Raw genomic sequence first — 13,212 nt, 5'->3', positions numbered from 1 at the left:
ATGTCCAGTTACAGCTGTACGGGAGTTTTTGGGTATCCTTTTTGGTTTTTGGTTCTTCGTTATCTCGGTACCAGTTCATTTCAGTGTTTCGCCGTTGTTTAGTGTTGGCAGGTTATGACCCCTCCACTTATGCGTCTCACTCCTTCCGCATTGAGGCTGCCACTGAGGCAGCCAGATGGGGTTTGGACAGCTCTGTCATTAAGCGTATAGGTCGGTGGGATCAGTTTAAGCTTTATATACGCCCTCATTTGGTTTATAAAAAGTAAGTTAGCCATGTGATGATGTGTGAATATGTTGGGTTTGGCTGTAGGTTCTATATACTGCAATTTTTTTATTTCAGATGCCGGTGTTGGTCTCGTATGGATTATGGGACATTCATTTGTTTTTTGGGGGGCAGGAAGGGCGGATGTAAGCCCGAACGGCCGCCAGTTAGGAGTACCAAGAGAGGTCGCTATGGTGCGGTGGATCGGAGTTCCTGGCATGCTGTGGAGCGGAGTGCTACCGGAAATCCACAAGTATGCTCGATTAGATCGCGCCCTGGATGTGCTAGTCTTACGTATCGTGGGTGAGATCCATGCGGCACCTGATCAGGGATATAAAATTTGATGTTCTCGGGATCCGCACTGATTTTCCTTGTACTATGGTGGTATAGTCAGATATTGTGGGCCGTACGTCCTGGCGGTTTGCCAGGTCAATAGAGAAGATCAATAAAACCTGGATCAGGGTTAATAAGGAGGTGGGAAGATTCATTGTACGCAATGGAGGTTTAGTGGTTCGCCATCGGGACCTGGAGGTGGAAACTTACTGGTACCTAAGTGGGGATGGGGTCCATCTCAATGCGGTGGGCCTGGAGGATGGTGTACAGCGAGCATTGCGTTGTGTGGGGCGTCCACTGGTGTGTAAGGTTTCACACCTGTGGACTGTGGCGGTTGGGGATCTTTTGGAGGCATTAGGAATTAAGAATAACGTGGCTGAAGTGGGGAACCATCTCGGTATGGCATCCTTGGTTGATGCCAGTTAACCGAGGTTTAACTGGCATCGGGAGATGGCTATCAGCGTGTAAGGTTGAGTAGTGTCGTCTGTCGGAGCGGCCATGACTGACGGCCTGGTGTGGACACGCTGATACGGTGAAATGTGGTTAGTGCCTCCAAGGATACCCAACACTGGTTTAAAATGTATCTGAAGGAATATTGTTTTTTTTCCCTAATAAAAAAGTTATGGTTGAAATGTTTAATAAAATGGCCGAGGAGGCCAATTTACTCCAAAACAGGTGTGGTCTGGTTAATTTATAGGTTAAGTTGTGGGGTTGGGTATTTAATAGGTAAAAACAGGTTTGCATAGGCTATACCATAGTCATGCAGAAAATCGGCATGATTTTTATGTTGGAGAAAATGAAGTGCCTGCCTCCTATTATTATAAGTGATAGTAAAGCCTTGTTTTTTTTTTTTTTGTTTTTTTTTTTTTTTTCACAATGGTTTTATTGAAGTGAAATTTGTGCATAACAATTAGACATATATTTTCTATGTTATATAACATGTCAATAAGTATATGAAATCACATGAATATGCATTAGATTGTAGACATTTTGACGTTGATATGAATTTTCTTTTCGTTCAAATGATATAATCAAAAATCTTCAGTTTTACAGGACTCCCTAGGCGATATGACCAGTCTTCCAAAAAAATGCAGGTTTTGTTCATATAATGGTTTTAAACTTTAAGAACTGTTATGCCAACTGTAAAAAGTTATAGTTTTATGCAACCTCTCAAGGTTGCAGAAGATAGATAAAGGAAATAGGTTGAAAAGGAAGAGAGAAAAGTCCAGAGAAAAATTCTAAAAGTTGCCAGTTACCAAACCGATCTCTATGGGATCGTAAGGGTTTTAAATTCTTCAGAGTGTTTGAATATGACCTATACTCTCCATGGTTAATAACATTTTTCTGTTTCGTGAGCTATGGCCCAAATTTCCTCCAAGCCCTATTCTTCACATTAAAAAGCCATTCTTTAATTGTGGGTGTGATCATAGTTTTCCAATTTCTGGGATTTAAGGCTTTGCAGCTGTAAGCCTTTTTTTTTTTTTTTTTTAATAACAAACATGTTATACTTGCCTGCTCTGTGAAATGGTTTTGCACAGAGCAGCCCGGATCTTCCTCTTCTCGGGTCCCTCACCGGCGCAAGCAGCTTGCTCTGGGGGAACCAAAGAAGGCACATTCCCGACCTGTGGCTCTGTGTGTCCATTATATGATCCTACATTTACATTACATATTCTCACATTTGTAGAACAGTAGTTTAGTGTGCAAATATACTGTCAACAAATGTTACACCTGGTACATGTTGGTAAATACACAATGTACAGTACAGCTAATTTTAGTGGCATGTGCAATCTAATTACTGCATTGTCTTTTATACTTTGCTTGCATGTCCAGATGATTATGATTTTTTGTTTTAATTATGGATAGTGTGGATAAAGGTAAGAACTCTGTCTCGTTATAACTGATATCCAGAGTTCAAGATATTTACCCTCACTAACCTAGTGACAATAGTTGTACCAACCAGGAAATTAGGAAAATCTGCAACAGCAACTCGGACTGCAATAAAAATGTTTTTTTTTTTTTAGAAGTGCAGAGAAGGATAGAACCCCAGTCGGCTTTCTGTTGTTTTCTGTGTTCCTTTTGGAGATATTCCATCATTTTCTGTGTGGTGAAACCATTGTCAACATGACAGTAATTAAGGAGAACTAAATAGAGGGTTTAACCCACCCCCTTCACTCTTCTCTAAAGCTAGGACAAAATGGCTGCATATAGAGTAGACTTTAACACAAGTTGTAATATGAATTGTAAAGTGACATACAGTACATGGGTAAAAAGAAACACAAGTCAGACAAAGTTCAGCCAAAAGAAAAATGATTTAGTAAAGCCAAGCGAAGTAACATGTTTGTAGTATTTTCATTTTCGTAGTAGACATTTTCAAAAAATCATTTGATCTCTTTATCTCACAGTATTGTCTGGGTAATTGCTTCTGCCCTCCTGTCTCAGTCGTCCTCACTTGTTTGTGGTGACAGTCAGTGTACAATCACTTGCCAATTATCCACTAATTTTGTGCTTAGACACAAAGTCAAGCAGCAACCCATCCCAAAGTAAGAAATTATACTTTTTAAATAAAAATACCCCTATAATACACAAGCTTAATGTATTCTAGTAAAGTTAGTCTGTAAACTAAGGTCTGTTTTGTTAGTTTATAGCAGTAGTTTGTTATTTTATAAACTTACAGCAGGCCGTGGCCATCTTAAGTGTGGGCATCTGAAGCCAGACTGTATTTCTTCCTGGATCTCATCCTTGCAAATCTTGCACATGCTCAGTGCAGCACAAGCAGTGTAATAGGTTTCAGGTCAGGTTTCCATAGCAACGGCAGTGTCAGAGGAAGTTGCCACCCCTTCCCAGAAGGCATTGCAAAAACAGGAAATGATGCGATGGGCCACGGCCAGGGAGGAGGAAGTGAAAAATGAATACAGCAGATATACAGTAGGTGCTAAGAAAAAAAATTAAAATATCCAATTTGTTTACAGTGCACAGTTTAGAAAGGGATGCTGAAGAGTTGTAAAAGTGGGTGGAACTCCACTTTAAAATCCGATCCCATCCCATGATCTAAAAACTGATGAAAGGCAATCAAATTCTATGGATCAATAATCCATAGTGTCATTACTTATACAGTGCCTTGAAAAAGTATTCATACCCTTCAATGTTACAACCACAAACGTAGATGTATTTAATTGGGATTTTATGTGAGACCAACACAAAATGGCACATAATTGTGAAAGGAAAATGATGAATGTTTTTCAACATTCTTTACAAATATCTGCAAAGTGTGGCATGCATTTTTATTCAGCCCCCTTTACTCTGATGTCCCTGACTAAAATCTAGTAGAACTAATTGTGTTCAGAAGTCACCTTACCAGTAAAGAGAGTCCACCTGTGTGTAATTTAATCTCAGTATAAATACAGCTGTTCTGTGAAGCCCTCAGCTTGTTACAAAACCTTAGTGAACAAACAGCATCATGAAGGCCAAGGAACACATTAGACAGGTCAGGGATAATGTTGTGGAGAAGTTTAAAGCAGGGTTAGGTTATAAAAAAACAACATCCCAAGCTTTGAACATCTCATGGAGCACTGTTCAATCCATCATCCGAAAATGGAAAGAGTATGGCACAACTGCAAACCTACCAAGACATGGCCATCTAGCTAAACTGACAGGCTAGGCAAGGAGAGCATTAATCAGAGAAGCAGCCAAGAGGCCCATGGTAACTCTAGAGGAGCTGCAGAGATCCACAGCTAAGGTGGGAGAATCTGTTCACAGGACAACTATAATGCCGCGTACACACGGTCTGACTTTTCGTCTACAAAAGTCCGACAGACGCCGACGGACTAAAGCTGGCTGACAATCCGATCGTGTGTGGGCTTCCCTGGACTTTCAGCGGATTTTTCCAGCCTCAAATCTGACAGACTTGAGGTAAGGTGTTCTCGGCCCTGCCCAATTCTGCTTTGTTAAAAAGAGAACACCTCTACGCTATGTTATGGAGATAAGGAAGAAGTGTTATGTGGTCCTAACACACTTTCTATTAGAGAGTGACAACATTGCTTTGCCATAGATATAGTGGGTAAGCATCGTTCTCCTAGAACAAAGGTGTTTTTCAAAGAACACGGCCTCAGCATTTGCACAGTCATCACAAATAATCCCCATAATGTGTGCAACATGTTTATTTCCTATGAACGTTAGCTACATCTGGTAGCCATAATGTAGTATTGTCCTGAAAGACCTCAATCAGGCAAATACCTAATTTAAGAAAATTCTGCATCATGACCATTAGATAGAACTGACAATCATATGCAATAAACATACAAGACACATTATGGGGATTATTCATGATTGCTGTGCAAATACTAAGGATAGATTATATTTATATATATATATATATATATATATATATATATATATATATATATAGATCTACAGTGGGGATCGAAAGTTTGGGCACCCCAGGTAAAAACGTGTATTAATGTGCATAACGAAGCCAAGGAAAGATGGAAAAATCTCCAAATGGCATCAAATTACAGATTAGACATTCTTGTATGTCAAAAAAAGTTAGATTTTATTTCCATCATTTACAATTTCAAAATTACAGAAAACAAAAAAATGGCGTATGCAAAAGTTTGGGCACCCTGCAGAATTTATAGCATGCACTGCCCCCTTTGCAAAGCTGAGACCTGCCAGTGTCATGGATTGTTCTCAATCATCGTCTGGGAAGACCAGGTGATGTCAATCTCAAAGGTTTTAAATGGCCAGACTCATCTGACCTTGCCCCAACAATCAGCACCATGGGTTCTTCTAAGCAGTTGTCTAGAAAACTGAAACTGAAAATAGTTGACGCTCACAAAGCTGGAGAAGGCTATAAGAAGATAGCAAAGCGTTTTCAAATGTCAATATCCTCTGTTCGGAATGTAATTAAGAAATGGCAGTCATCAGGAACAGTGAAAGTTAAAGCAAGATCTGGAAGACCAAGAAAACAGAACAGCTCGCAGGGTTGTGAGAAAAGAAATTCAAAACCCATGTTTGACTGCACGATCCCTCCAGAAAGATCTGGCAGACACTGGAGTTGTGGTACACTATTCCACTATAAAGAGATACTTGTACAAATATGGTCTTCATGGAAAAGTCATCAGAAGAAAACCTCTTCTATGTCCTCACCACAAAAATCAGCGTTTGAACTTTGCAAATGAACATATAGACAAGCCTGAGGCATTTTGGAAACAAGTTCTGTGGACCGATGAGTTTAAAATAGAACTTTTTGGCCGGAATGAGCAAAGGTACGTTTGGAGAAGAAAGGGCACAAAATTTAATGAAAAGAACCTCTGTCCAACTGTTAAGCATGGGGGTGGATCAATCATGCTTTGGGGTTGTATTGCAGCCAGTGGCTGAGATCCGGTAAGCCTCTTCATTGTTGGTGGTGGTGTGTCTGTCTTCACTCCAGATGCTATGCACTTATTGATCTGCTCCTTTCATGAAGTCACACAACTTCTAAGGATTGTCTATCACTAGGATTCATACATATATGGAGGACTTTCCTCTAATTTACATCTATTACTGTTGGACCATTCAGATTGGACTTCTTAAACTTTTTTAGCGCTACACTTATCTTGTTTCCATTCTATTTTGGCATACATCCTGTTGGCCATGTTAGCTGCTTGTTTGTGTTTCTAGGGCAGCGCAAAATTATTTGGTACATTCTTCCTCTTGCAGCCAGTGGCACAGGGAACATTTCACAAGTAGAAGGAAAAATGGATTCAATAAAATTTCAGCAAATTTTGGATGGCAACTTGATGCCATCTGTGAAAAAGCTGAAGTTAAAGAGAGGATGGCTTCTACAAATGGATAATAATCCTAAACACACCTCAAAATCCACGGGGGATTACATCAAGAGGTGTAAACTGAAGGTTTTGCCATGGCCTTCACAATCTCCTGACCTCAACATTATTGAAAATCTATGGATAGACCTTAAAAGAGCAGTGCGTGACAGCCCAGAAATCTCAAAGAACTGGAAGACATTTGTAAGGAAGAATGGGCAAAGATACCTCAAACAAGAATGGAAAGACTCTTGGCTGGCTACAAAAAGCATTTACAAGCTGTGATACTTGCCAAAGGGGGCAGTACAAGATATTAACTCTGCAGGGTGCCCAAACTTTTGCAGATGCCATTTTTTTGTTGTCTGTAATTTTGAAAGTGTAAATGATGGAAATAAAATTAACTTTTTTTGACATATAAGAATGTCTAATCTGTAATTTGATGCCATTTGGAGATTTTTCCATCTTTCCTTGGCTTTGTTATGCACATTAATACACATTTTTACCTGGGGTGCCCAAACTTTCGATCCCCACTGTGTGTGTGTGTGTGTATATATAGATATATATAATTTGTGTGTTTTATTTAGCTGCTCTTGAAGTGCTGTAATAAGTAAAAATATCCTATTGATGTGATGTTTTTCTTCTTTTTTTTTTTTTTTAATAGAAAAATGTGATGTTCCTAATTCAGACTCAATAAATGCCCATATTGCTCAAACAAGGTCAAAAATATATATTGAAGGAGACAAATTAAGTTTTCAGTGTTATAGAGACCAGACGACTTCAAATGGACAGACAAGTGGAGTAATTGAATGTCTTCCAGATGGCAAATTTTATGGGGAAAAATGTTCTAGTAAGTAATGAGTGTATGTGTGCACTACACAATAAGTTTATTCTCTTGTGAATTTAAAATGTGACCTTTCAAAGTTCAGGACAACTATTACTACAACTAATACACCTGATGTAATGAGTCATGTAGTCTAGAGCACAGCAAAGTCATAGAATGTTTTATTTACAAGCTCAAGCATACTCTGGTTCGAATCCCAACCACGACACTACCTGCCTGGAGTTTGCATGTTCTCCCTGTGCCTGCGTGGGTTTCTTCCGGGTACTGCGGTTTCCTCCCACACTCCAAAGACATGCTTGTAGGTTAATTGGATCCTGTCTAAATTGTCCCTAGTATGTATGAAAGTGAGTTAGGGACCTTAGATTGTAAGCTCCTTGAGGGTAGGGACTGATGTGAATGTACAATGTATATGTGTTGGCAAATGTAGATTGTCTAGGGATATTTTTAGACCCTCGATAAGTCTGCATAAGGTGTACCTTACAATCCTCACAGGCCTGTGAGATTAGTCCATTGAGACAATGATAAAAAATTGACAAAGTCTTGCCGAGCAAATCTAATTTTTATTCTTTGGTGTGAATATTTAAAGGGGGCTTTCAGAAACTACCGCCCCTTGACCGTGTCATACAAATTATGGAAATCACGTGCTTTACGGGAAACGAAACAATAAAGATAACAGGGATGTGAGAAACGAAACTAGATTACATTACACACCTAGTAATATGTGAAATAGAGTACAGGGAAAAACACAAATAGGAAACTAAATTATAAAATGGATGTGGTTAAGCTAAATATGCCTTCAATATTTAAAAGCGCTGCGTAAATTGACGGCGCTATACAAGTACCTGAAATAAATAAAAATAAATAAAAATATCTGAGTATATCATAACAGGAATAGGAAATAGAACTAACCGAAACCGATTATAGAAAGTATTAGAGGTCAGAGGTATGAACACTGCACATCGCCCTCATAGGGCAGCACAGTGGCTTAAGCAGCCCTTAGATTCTTTTTTTTTTTTTTATGTCAACCAGCAATTTGGTTCTTCCATCCACACATTCGATGAGGATGGGGGAATCTTCTTGCTGAACTATTGTATTCTGACAGCGGGGAGATTTCCCTGCCATCAGAATAAACTAGCCAGCAGCGCTGATCAGGCAGCAAAAATCCATCATGTTTGTTGTGATCTATGGTGGTTGCAGTGATAGGGATTTTAAACACAGTTTTTAACAGAGTTCTACCTTTTTCTGATCTTAAGAAATAGCTGTTTATTTCACCATGTCCTGCGCACACTGAGTCTGAATGGGAGGGCGTACTTTCAGTGTCCTGATGAGAAAATCTGCAGGGTTAGCATCCCTTTTACAAGTGTCTTAATCCTTGGGGAGTGTGACAGACCCAACCGGGACAGGGGCTTTTGGAGGGGACTGCAGAGTAGCCTTTTGCCTACTGACTGTGGGCCCTTGGCTTTTTAGGGGGCTCTATTCTTTGGGAGGTGTGTGCCTGGGGGACCTTTGGAGTGGTTTTGCTTCAGATTTGGGTCCATGACTCCTCAAAAATACAGACTCTGAGAACCTAGGACCTAGATACAGATTTGGGGCCTCTATGCCCAAACCAGCATTGATTGCTTCAGCTATTGTGGGATGTTTGTTTATGTTAGCTGTTCATTGGATGTACTGTTTAAAATACAGATATTACTGTTTGAGGTTTGCATTGTTTAGGATACAGTATTGTGATCACGCTCTTATCTGATTTTATGTGGTATACATTCTGGGTGAGTTTTCAATAAAGGGTTCCAGTTTGTACATAAGCTAGTGTAATCTAGTTATTGGATGCAATGCTCACTTGTCATTCCTGGTTCCAGAGTGGAGGAAGCTGTGTCTTGGCGGAGGCATCCGGGCAGGGTGCCAGGCGGTCCGTCACAGGGAGTTTCTCACCAAAACTGAAATTCCTATTGTGGAGGGTGCCTAAATCTGACTTGTATCTTAGTGGCGACTTCTGGGAAAATCTGCAAGCTAATCACAGAAGCAAGTAGACATGTGCAGGATGAAAAAATTAGTTTTGTTTCGTTTCAATTTGTTATTAAACTAAATTCATTTAGTTAAATTTGTTGCATTTGTTACATTCGTTTTCGGGATTCGTTTAGTTTCGTATTCGAAAAAATTTGCCCACATTCGAGAAAATTCACCGGCATTTGAAAAAAATGGACCAAATTTTAAAAAGTAAACTATATATATATATAACCATTTTGCGAAATTCGTATAGAATGAAATTGAATTTGAATAGCAAAGCTTGGAATAGAATCGAAAATACTAGAAAAGGAATAGCATAGAAAAAAATATTATCTATATCTAAATATAGATGTATATAAATAAAACATCTTCTGAAATTCAAATTTCATATAGAATGAAATCGAATTCCAATAGAAAAGATTAGAATAGAATAGAAAATAATATAAAAGAATAGCATAGTATAGTATTCAGACCCTATATATATATATATATATATATATATATATATATATATATATATATATATATATATATATATATATATATATATATTTTTTTTTTTTATATATATTTTTTTCTATTCTGTTCTATTGTTTTTTCTATTCTAGTCTTTGCTATTAGAATTCGATTTCATTCTATTTCTATATAACCATTTTCCAAAATTCGAATTTCGTATAGAATGAATTTGCATTCAAATAGAAAAGATTAGAATAAAATAGAAAATAATAGAAAAGAATAGCACAGAAAAACAATAGACCAGCATAGAAAAAAAAATATTTATATATTATATTTTCTATTTGAATGCAAATTCATTCTATACTAAATTCGAATTTTGGAAAATGGTTATATAGAAATAGAATGAAATCGAATTCTACTAGCAAAGACTAGAATAGAAAAAACAATAGAACAAAATAGAAAAAAAAAAAATTATATATAATTTTATTTATTTTTTTCGTTTTATTGTTGTTTTAGGCTATTCTTTTCTATTCTAATCTTTTCTATTCAAATTCATTCTATAGTATTCAAATTTCAGAAGGTGTTTATTTTATATATATATATATATATATATATATATATATATATACACACAGTGGGGACGGAAAGTATTCAGACCCCCTTAAATTTTTCACTCTTTGTTATATTGCAGCCAATTGCTAAAATCATTTAAGTTCATTTTTTTCCTCATTAATGTACACACAGCACCCCATATTGACAGAAAAACACGGAATTGTTGACATTTTTGCAAATTTATTAAAAGAAAAACTGAAATATCACATGGTCCTAAGTATTCAGACCCTTTGCTCAGTATTTAGTAGAAGCACCCTTTTGATCTAATACAGCCATGAGTCTTTTTGGAAAAGATGCAACAAGTTTTTCACACCTGGATTTGGGGATCCTCTGCCATTGCTCCTTGCAGATCCTCTCCAGTTCTGTCAGGTTGGATGGTAAACGTTGGTGGACAGCCATTTTTAGGTCTCTCCAGAGATGCTCAATTGGGTTTGTCAGGTCTCTGGCTGGGCCATTCAAGAACAGTCACGGAGTTGTTTGTGAAGCCACTCCTTCATTATTTTAGCCATGTGCTTAGGGTCATTGTCTTGTTGGAGGGTAAACCTTCGGCCCAGTCAGAGGTCCTGAGCACTTTGGAGAGGGTTTTCGTCCAGGATATCCCTGTACTTGGCCGCATTCATCTTTCCCTCAATTGCAACCAGTCGTCCTGTCCCTGCAGCTGAAAAACACCCCCACAGCATGATGCTGCCACCACCATGCTTCACTGTTGGGACTGTATTGGACAGGTGATGAGCAGTGCCTGGTTTTCTTCACAAATGCACACAAAAAAGTTCTATCTTGGTCTCATCAGACCAAAGAATCTTATTTCTCACCATCTTAGAGTCCTGCAGGTGTTTTTTAGCAAACTCCATGCGTACTTTCATGTATCTTGCACTGAGGAGAGGCTTCCGTCGGGCCACTCTGCCATAAGGCCCCGACTGGTGGAGGGCTGCAGTGATGGTTTACTTTCTACAACTTTCTCCCATCTCTTGACTGCATCTCTGGAGCTCAGCCACAGTGATCTTTGTGTTCTTTACCTCTCTCACCAAGGCTCTTCTCCCCCAATAGCTTAGTTTGGCCGGATGGCAAGTTCTAGGAAGGATTCTGGTCATCCCAAACGTCTTCCATTTAAGGATTATGGAGGCCACTGTGCTCTTAGGAACCTTAAGTGCAGCAGAAATGTTTTTGTAACCTTGGCCAGATTTGTGCATTGCCACAATTCTGTCTGAGCTCTTCAGGCAGTTCCTTTGACCTCATGATTCTAATTTGCTCTGACATGCACTGTGAGGTGTAAGGTCTTTTATATAGACAGTTGTGTGGCTTTCCTAAACAAGTCCAAGCACTATAATCAAACACAGCTGGACTCAAATGAAGGTGTAGAACCATTTCAACGATGATCAGAAGAAATGGACAGCACATGAGTTAAATATGAGTGTCACAGCAAAGAGTCTGAATACTTAGGACCATGTGATATTTCAGTTTTTCTTTTTTAATAAATCTACAAAAATGTCAACAATTCTGTGTTTTTCTGTCAATATGGGGTGCTGTGTGTACATTAATGAGGAAAAAAATGAACATAAATGATTTTAGCAAATGGCTGCAATATAACGGAGTGAAAAATTTAAGGGGGTCTGAATACTTTCTGTCCCTACTGTGGATAGATAGATAGATAGATAGAGATAGTATATATTTTTCTATTGTTTTCTATGCTATTCTTTTCTAATATTTTCTATTCTAATCTTTTCTATTCAAATTCAATTTCATTCTATATGATATTCAAATTTCAGAAGATATTATATATATATATATATATATATATATATATATATATATATATATATATATATATATATATATAATTTATTTATTTTTCTATTCTGTTCTATCATTTTTATAGTTTATTCTATTCGTTTCTATTCAAATCGTTTCTATTCGAATTCAAATTCATTCTCTACGAAAATCCAACTTCAGAAGCCATGTTCCGAAATTCAAATTTCATATAGATTGAATTTGAATAGAAAAGACTATTATAGAATAAAAAATAATAGAAAAGAAAAGCATAGAAAAACAATAGAACAGAATAAAAAAATGAAATCGATTATTATATATATATATATATATATATATATATATATATTATTTTTTTTTTTTTTTTAATTCGTTTGCTTTTTTCGGATTTGTTTAAATTTGTTCCGTTTGTAATTCGGATGCATCTGAATTTCCAAATAATGAAAAATTCATCCGAATTTCGATTTGGAATGAAACGAAATGCACATTAATTCTGACCCTAGTTAGCCTGCCTTGACATTTGTTCCTGGATTATTTTCTGGTCTGCTGCCTGCCCTGACCTGATCTCTATCTGTCCTTGGTTTATGCCTATCACCTTCTGCCTGTTCTGACCTCTGTCTGTCCCTGGGTAATGCCTATTGTCTAAAATATCCAAAATCGCAACCTATAATTATAATAGAAAAATAGGAGGAGATAGTGGCGCTAATAGATATGATCTATAACTGTGAATCAGAAAGTGCTAAAACAATGACTCTATAGTTATAAAAGTGTAAAACACCCAATGACAAGTGGGATTGCATGAGGAAGTCAGATTGACGAAACATGTCGGGAGCTTGGCTACATGGCAATCTCTCACTGACGTGCGACGCCGCTTGCTGAGGAGTTTACACTGATACCGGTTAGCAGGACCATAGAGAGTGGGGTGAGAGACACAACATAGGCTTACACCTCAGGCCTGCGGTGACTGCAGTGCACCGCTGAGACATTATTTGTTTTGTTTGCTGTGGATTCACTTTTAAAGACTACCATTTTCATTTTAAATGTGAGTGGAAACATTGAAGTGTTTTTGATGTGATTTTATTAAGCTGGTTGAAACGTTATCACGCTATGTGGAGCACTTTATTCATTTGTTTTTC

The 13,212-nt window shown here is 37.7% G+C and overlaps 1 protein-coding gene across 1 annotated transcript in view; it reads left to right on the top strand.

Moving 5' to 3' along the window:
• Nucleotides 1-13,212, top strand: part of LOC141121033 (coagulation factor XIII B chain-like) — a gene marked incomplete at its 3' end in the record, with an annotated part of 197,140 nt that overhangs the window by 66,614 nt on the left and 117,314 nt on the right. The window contains 1 exon segment of the mRNA XM_073611056.1: nt 7,058-7,243.

Source organism: Aquarana catesbeiana, unplaced genomic scaffold, assembly GCF_042186555.1.
Source record: "Aquarana catesbeiana isolate 2022-GZ unplaced genomic scaffold, ASM4218655v1 unanchor1, whole genome shotgun sequence".
In the NCBI taxonomy this organism is placed as follows: Eukaryota; Metazoa; Chordata; class Amphibia; order Anura; family Ranidae; genus Aquarana; species Aquarana catesbeiana.
The sequence above is the reverse complement of the archived record's forward strand: the minus strand, read 5'-3'. Positions and strand labels throughout refer to the sequence as shown.